The following is an 8087-nucleotide window of genomic DNA, read 5'->3' as shown; positions in this document are numbered from 1 at the left end:
TGTCCGTGTGTGTGTGTGTGTGTGTGTGTGTGTGTGTGTGTGTGTGTATCCAAAACTATATCTTGGCCATGCATGAACCAATTTTATTTGTACTTGGTACAAAGCCAACACAGGATCGTACACATGCGCACGTTCTTTTTTTCAACAACAGATCCAAAATGGCCGACTGGTGCCCATTGTAGTTGTAAAAAAGGGAACTCATTGTCAAACATGTCCTCAACCATTTATTGGTCATGCATTTACTTATGTTGTTTAAATTTGGCAAACAGATGAAGAACGTTGCTTTACATATGCACGTCATATTATTTTCGAGACCAGATTCAAGGTGGCTGACTGGCGGCCATTTTAATTGTAAAAAACCCGATGTTGAGCACATCCTCAACCATTTCTCAGACATGCATTTACCAATGCTTAAACTTGGCACGCAGATAATAAATGATGGCTTCCATAAGCACATCATTTTCTTTCGAGATCAGATTCCTGATACCAAGAGAGCCTGCCTCCATTTATCATGAGTTGATGAAGCCACTGTCTGTCATGCTCTGATCTGTAGAATTTTTCCATTCGGTTCATCCACATACTCAGTTGTATCAGCATAAGCAGAGTCCAATGAGTTTCAACTGAATTCACTCCAACGCATTGATGGCACACTGTAAGCCAATGGTTCTGGGCTTGCTTGTTTGTAGTTTGCAGTGGCTACACTGAGACCTTAAAAGTTACAACACTGTGAATCTGAGACCTTAAAAGTTAATATTGCTGACCCTATTCAAGAGCTTTGCCAATGTAAGTTCCTTATCTCTGTCGAACAGGCATTCCTGGACCTTCTCATATCTGCCTTGGATGATGGCATCCACGAGCATATCTTCAGATCGTGCATACTCGCAATCCATGAGAATGAAACGCAAATCCTCAACAAAATTCTCAAACGATTTCTTGGTGCTTTGTTTCCTCTTGAACAGCCAATGCCTCACAATGCACTTGTTTTTCCGGGGACAGATATACAATTCAAATTTATCCAAAACATTGTTGGGGTCATTCTTCTCACCTGCATGACACCTTCACCTTCAAAAGTCTTCTTTCTTTTTTTCCCCCTTGTTTTGAATAAATGATCAAGGATAATGGAAGAGCTCAGGCAGATTGGAAAGGCTATTCTCAGGGAAAATATATCATGGGTATGGATAGGGGTATGTAGTGGTGAACAACTGTCTTGAAGACCCAAAGGGATGAATGACACTGAACAGACTGGAGAAGTCGGTTCCACAGGTAAGAGAAAAGGAACAAATGGGTGTCGAAAAGAGCAAAAAAGGAACAATGAGAGTCTTGCATACCTCTCATTCTTATTCATGATCCACGTTCCAAACCTTGCAGTTGTTGGGCAGATCAGCCAATGGACCATTGAAAACAAATCCAATGTGGTTTTGAAATCAAACAAATTTCTGATTTAGCAAAGCTGATCCCAGTCAATGGTGGGGTGTTTCGGATACCAGCTTCAGGTAGTACAGATGGACAGAGTTTGTCACAGATTATTCTGATACCATGCAACATACTGTATGTTGGATCCCATGTCAGGCTGGATCACCAGAAGTGTCTTGTCAGGTCACTTATCCCAACAAGAACAACTCTAGAGTCACTTATGAATTACTATACACCTTCAAACATACATCACAGCCTCCACATGTTTGTTCTGCCTTAAAACTGATTTTCCGCAATGTTGTTAAAACCTGAACAGTGCGAATGTGCAACAGTGTGAATGAGTAAGAACTACAAAAATTGCCACATGCTCTCAGTGCCGGCCAAGGTCTTTACTCTGTTAATTCTTGACCGGGTTCGCCGCCATCTGCTTCAGCACCAGTACCCAGAGCAGTCAGGCTTTACATCAAAGGGATCAAAGATTGACTGTATCCTTGCTCTTCGGGTCATCACAGAATGCAGACGAAGGTTTCGGCAGGGGCTGCATGCAACCTATGTTGATCTCTGCAAAGCATTTGATTCAGTGAATCGGGATGCCCTCTGGAGGATTCTTGGTCTTCATGGGGTTTCACCAAAACTGATCAATCTGATGTCTGAACGATACTCTGGTACTGAGAGTGCTGTGAGATATGGTGATACCATCTCTGGCTTATTTCCAGTTGTTACTGGAGTTCATCAGGGGTGTGTATTGGTTCCCACACTTTTCAGCGCTTGTATGGACTGCTTTCTTGGGACGATGTCAGAGAGATGAACCTGCGATGCATCATTTGGGAATGTCAAAATCTCTGACCTTGATTTTGCAGATGATGCAGTCATCTTTGCAGAGACCCTTGATATCATTTTGGGGGCCCGCAAGGTGCCTAATGAGGGGTTGGAGCCACTGGGATTCCAGGTTTCCTGGTTCAAAACTAAGATCCAGGCTTTCAATGACTTCTTGGATACTACTATCTTGTCTGTTCCTGTTTGTGGTGTGGACGTTGAGGTCACGGAGGGATTCACTTACCTTGGCAGTAATATTCATTTCTATTCTGGCTGTGAGCCAGAGGTAAATATATGCCTGAGTCATGGATTCACTGGATCATGGTGTGTGGTGCTGTGTGTACCTGTGCAGGAGGATGAAAGTCAGAGTGGTCAGATCCTTGGTGCTTCCAGTCTTGTTGTCCGGATGTCAGACTTGGACTATGAGTGGGGATCTGAGACCGAGACTTAATTCCTTTGGTACCAGGTGTCTTCACAGAATCCTTGGGTATCACTGTTCAGACTTTGTGTCCAATGAGCAGTAGTTGCTAAGAGAGACTCAAATGAGTTTTGTTACCTGCATAGTCCATGAGCATCAGCTGCGGTGAAATGGGCAATTGGCTCATTTTCCTGATGCTGATCCTGCTCACCATATTCTCTCAGCGAGAGAGCCTCATGAGTGGAGTCGGCCAATGGGTCGACCACGTGCATCGTTGTTGCAGCAGGTTGATCAATATCTCAAGGAGATGGGGATGGGCCAGGCATCTGCCTTGGGGATGGCCAGAATACCAGTGGAAAGTGGACGCAGCAATGGCGCATGCTCCCACACCTTTCCTGAATAACTTGAATCATGTCACGACTGACTCTTATGGCGAACGTAGTGAGCTTCATACTTAACGCGTGCACATGAGAGAATAGGAAACAACAACAACAACAACAACAACAACAACAACAACAACACAATACCCTGGCAATTTGGAATCCGTGCGTCCGCTATGACCCTTTTGCTTCCGGTTTTTGTCATCGGGAATGATGCATGCCGGGAGATCATGTCCAGAAGTGTTTATTTATTCAATTATTTTTTTTCCCCAAAGTTAATTTTATACTTCCGAAAGTGATTTTATTTCATGACAGGAAGTGTTTATTTTGTATTTAACATTACCGGGAGTGATTTTGAAACTTTCCGAAACTTTTAATTTATTTTATTCTTGACCAGAAGTGATTGTTTATTTATTTATTTATTCAATTATTTTTTACTCAACGCGTGCACATGAGAGAATAGAAAACAACTGCAACAACACAATACCCTGGCAATTTGGAATCTGTGTCGTTGGCTATGACCCTCTTGCTTCCGGTTTTTGTCATGGGGAATGATGCGTCCCAGGAGAAAATGGCATCGTCGGAGACATGAAAGACCCAAATATCAGACATGGTGTATATGTCCTCCACTGATTTTAACAAAGATATCTCCCGCATCATCAAAAAATAATTTTTTATCGTGATTTACATTATTTGATCGCAGATCCCGAATCCAGGCCGAAGTAACCAGAAATTGCAGCATCGTCTGCTATGCTCCTGACTGACCTCAGATCTGTCAAAATCATCAGCTGTACGGCGCTTACATGTACCACGGTATAGTTGGCAAGTATACAGTTGTGAACAAGTTATAGGTAAAGTAAGAAGCGAATGTAACAAGAATTCTACGTTTGCTTCTAGGCTTTGCCTATTCCATATAAGTGAACGTCGTGAGCTTCATACTCAACGCGTGCACAAGAGAGAATAGGAAACAACAACACAATACCCTTGCAATTTGGAATCCGTGTCATTCGGTATGACCCTTTTGTTTCCGGTTTTTGTCATAGGGAATGATGCATGCCGGGAGATCATGACCGGAAGTGTTTATTTATTTATTCAATTATTTTTTTATTCGCAAGATAGAAATCAAACCCGATCGTGTTTATACACCGCACAGCGTTTAATATTCGCAACACAGAAATCAAACCCGATCGGTGTTTATACACCGCACAGCATTTATAGGTAAAGTCAGAAGTGAATGTAAGAAGAATTCTACGTTCGTTGTCTTGGCTTTGCCTGTTCCATATTATTTTATGACAAACTGAAAAGAACAGTTTATCTTCCATGAATTTTTCAATCAAATCAAGTTCGACTTTGATTTTTTTCTTGTTGTCACTCAACTTGTGAACTCACAAGCAAATACAATGTTGTTCTAACAACATAAAAGCATGATGTCAAACATTGTTAAAACATTATTTTGAAGGGTATTTATAACGTCATGAAAATGTTATTGAAAAACGTTATTTTTGAAAAAATAATTTAAAGTGTTATGACAGCACAAATTAACATCATAAATGTTAAAAATGTTTTAAAATCACTTTAACTGTTGAATTTTCTGATTATGTTTTTGTGATGTTTTTAAAATCATACAAGATAGTGTTTTCATAACGCTTGCGTAAAAACTTTTTCAAACAGGAAAATTGTTTGGCGTTCGCTTGCTTTGCCTGTCAGGAGCTTGTAAATTTTTTTACTGTCACCATTTAAAAATTGAAAAATTAACATCACATAAAAAAGTCTCTGAAGTTCAAGGAGTTTTATTGTGTCCTGTGAAACAAACTTTTACAATTCATGCAAATGCTAAAAGTTTATCCAGATTAATCATCTTGAATTGATCATGCATGTATGAAAAAGCACGAAAGAAAACATTACTTTCTGCTTTTAAAAGGATATCAGTATCACAAATGCTCAGAAAAACCACCACCATGGAAAATTTCTTAGAAATTGCTTATAATTTGTCAAAGTCAAGCAATTTTCATCCTATAAAAAACCCCAAAACCTCGTCAAAAAGAGTGAAAAGGACTTTCACTTACACACATTTTAACTTTGACACAAGAAGTGATGATGTCAAATTATTTTTCAAACACTGTGGCTAAACAGTCAACAACATCCTTGCAATTTATAAGACATTATCACATTTTGTTTGGCTTGCATGTTTTAATAAAATGACAAACAGCGACTTTTGAGTCGTTTCTCCTCACATTTGACTTCTGAAATCAATGTTGTTTCTGCATTAATCTTGCACCTCAACCTTCACTTGTCCATGTATTTCTGGAAGCTTGGGGTCATCCAAACTGACGATGAGACTCAATTGGCCTGTCCGTGTCGCTTCCACATCGGGGATGATCAACTTGATAGTGGCATTTGGACCAATTATGCTGCAAAATATGATTGAGCAACATGGGTTTTTATGAGGCATTAGACGATAAAAAACAACAAAAAGTGTGTCTCATAAAACAAAGGGGTTATTAAAACAATATAATTACACATTAAATAAACTAAAAATTGAATGAAAAGTCTGCAATAATATTTGAGATGTTTCAAACAAGGAATGCACCAGCATTTCATCTCACTCCTTCCCTACCAAATGACTGATTAAAGGTGGGGGGCGGGTAGATGAGGCCACACGTGGTCCAAGTGAAGAGGGGGCCCATGTAGTGGTGGATTATCACTGTAATTAATAATTCTTATGATCGTGCCAGCCATTATTGTGCTCAATTGGCTGACAAAAGAAAGAAAAAAGTACAATTGGCAGTTTAGCGATCTCCGTATTTGGTATTTTAGTTACATATTCTGGCGTCTTTATCAATCTTGATCATTATAAAAATGTCTGCAAATAAAGGGTATCCTCACTCACCCATGAACTTCCACCCCATGCCACTCAAAACTAGATCGTTGAAGAATTGTTCTCAGCAGATCCTTGATAAATTTGGCAAAACTGGATTCAGCTATAATCATTCATATTTGGAGCACAGTCTTTGAGTGCTTTCACCAGACCAATCTCTTACTTCATGAGACCAGCTTAAATAGGAATGGTGTGGTGTCCTTACTCGATTCTCCTTTTGATTATTTTACCCCAAGATCCTGCAGATAGAGATTGAGGACTTTAAAAACCTCAGCATTCACTTGTAGCCATAATGAGTGCAATTCAGCTCAGAGTGGCATCCTAATGTGCAACTGCCAATTTGACGAGGGAGATGCTGAAGACGCTATGCTATCATCCAAGGAGAAATTCAAGACTTCGGTGTTCCTTGTCATCATTGATCAGCTAATCAGTGCCTTGAAACATCGTCTTGAAGCATGCAAGGAAATCACCGATAAGTTTGGATTCCCGTCCAAGCTCGCCTCTCTCTCGACTCGAAAGATCAAGCAAGCTGCATCAAATATTGCCCGGTCCTATCCCAACAATCTAAATCCATGATTGAAGTGAATTTATCCAATTTCCTAACTTACTGGCATTTTCAACAGAGCTTTAAACTTCACACAAACAAAGTTAGCAGAATTGAGAATGTACCAATTTCTCCACTCTCACACCCTCACCCAAATATTTCCAAATATTGAAATAGCTCTTGGGATACAACTGTCGATGATGGCATCAAATTGTATTGGTGAGGGTGAGCGGTCCTTCTCAAAACTAAAACGTATCAAGGAAGAGGTCAATAACCAAATGGGACAGTATCGACTTAAACAGTCTTTCAATCTTGAGCATCGAGAGAAGTACTGAGAGGACTTGATTTCTCAAAAATCATTGACGAGTTTAGCTGACAAAAATCTAGGAAAAGACCAATATAATACAGTAAACGCTCAAATATCACAGGTTCTAATATCGTTGGATTCGACCAATCGCGGGCAACTTATTGTGTTCTGATTTAGTTATTGTCGTATTTAATTTCAGCCAATCACAGTTTCTGAGCTAAGATGAGTCATTGTTTTCATCCACGTGTACGATTACCTCCCATTATGAGCCTTTTCTTGTTTCTTGCACACTGTTAATTGTAGTAATCAGTCCAGCATACAGAATGAAGCTACGTTTAATAATGAATCATCATTGAACAGGAAATGACAGATGGATATCCTGAAATAAAAGATCTATAAGATCTCGTAGCCACAGAAAAACTAAAAATATGACCACTGCACCTGAAGTTTATCTGAGCCGGGCCTAATGTTGTTACTCATATTTGGTAGCATTCTGACTCGTGGGTCTGGAGAAGAAGATTATTGAAGGAATTTACTCGATTTTCCCAAACACGAAGTCGGCCATTTTGACACACTTCTGGTCACGTGATCGGCATGATCTCGGCAATTTAACATCCCTATGCTGGCCTAATGTTTAACCCAAATTTGGTAGCATTCTGACTGTTGGGTCTGGAGAAGAATATTTTTGAAGGAATTGACTAAGTCCGCCATTTTGACCTACTTAATGTCATGTGACCAGAATGAGCTTTGCAGTCCCCGTTACCAGTCAGGAGTGGAATGTTGCTGCCAAATTTCAGCCAGATCAGCCCAGCGGTTTCGCCGGAGAAGTAGATATAGGAGACGGATGGACAGACAGACAAATGAACGTTGCACGATGACAATACCTTATCTGGAATTCAGATTCCAGATAGGCTAATAATGGTACTCAAACATAAAACAATGGACAAAAATTACTTGTGCCAAAAGGAAGAGAGGTTATGACATTGGGCAAAAAAAAATTAGTTACGTTGGCAGGAGGTGAAAGTGCCGATTTATCCCTTTGAGTGGACCACTGTACGGGAGAAAGCATTGCGGATTTACATATTTGAGTGGACCAGTGACACACAAGAAAATCATTGCAGATTTACCATCGTTTCCATGAGGCACCCAGGGCCAAAGGCTCCAGTTCAACCAAGGCTGACCATGGTGCTGCGAAAAACTACCCACCGCAGCTCATGGAATTAATCAAGGCAAAGGGAATTATGCCAGGGCAGGTTTTTAATGCCAAAGAGATGGGATTATTTTGGAAGAGGATGCCATCTCTACCTTCATGTCTCAGCAAGAAAAATCTG

At 40.2% G+C, this 8087-nt stretch overlaps 1 long non-coding RNA gene across 1 annotated transcript in view; it reads right to left on the bottom strand.

Annotated features, from left to right (window-relative positions):
* Positions 1-4801: 4801 nt before the first annotated feature.
* Positions 4802-8087, bottom strand: part of LOC147022698 (uncharacterized) — a 6744-nt gene continuing 3458 nt past the window's right edge. Inside the window, exon 2 of the long non-coding RNA XR_015059875.1 lies at positions 4802-5438. This is a non-coding gene — a long non-coding RNA (uncharacterized LOC147022698). The remainder of the gene's footprint in view (positions 5439-8087) is intronic.

Source organism: Eptatretus burgeri, chromosome 7 (assembly GCF_056783735.1).
Source record: "Eptatretus burgeri isolate ZD-2024b chromosome 7, Ebu_testis_v1, whole genome shotgun sequence".
Classification (NCBI taxonomy): Eukaryota; Metazoa; Chordata; class Myxini; order Myxiniformes; family Myxinidae; genus Eptatretus; species Eptatretus burgeri.
The sequence above is the reverse complement of the archived record's forward strand: the minus strand, read 5'-3'. Positions and strand labels throughout refer to the sequence as shown.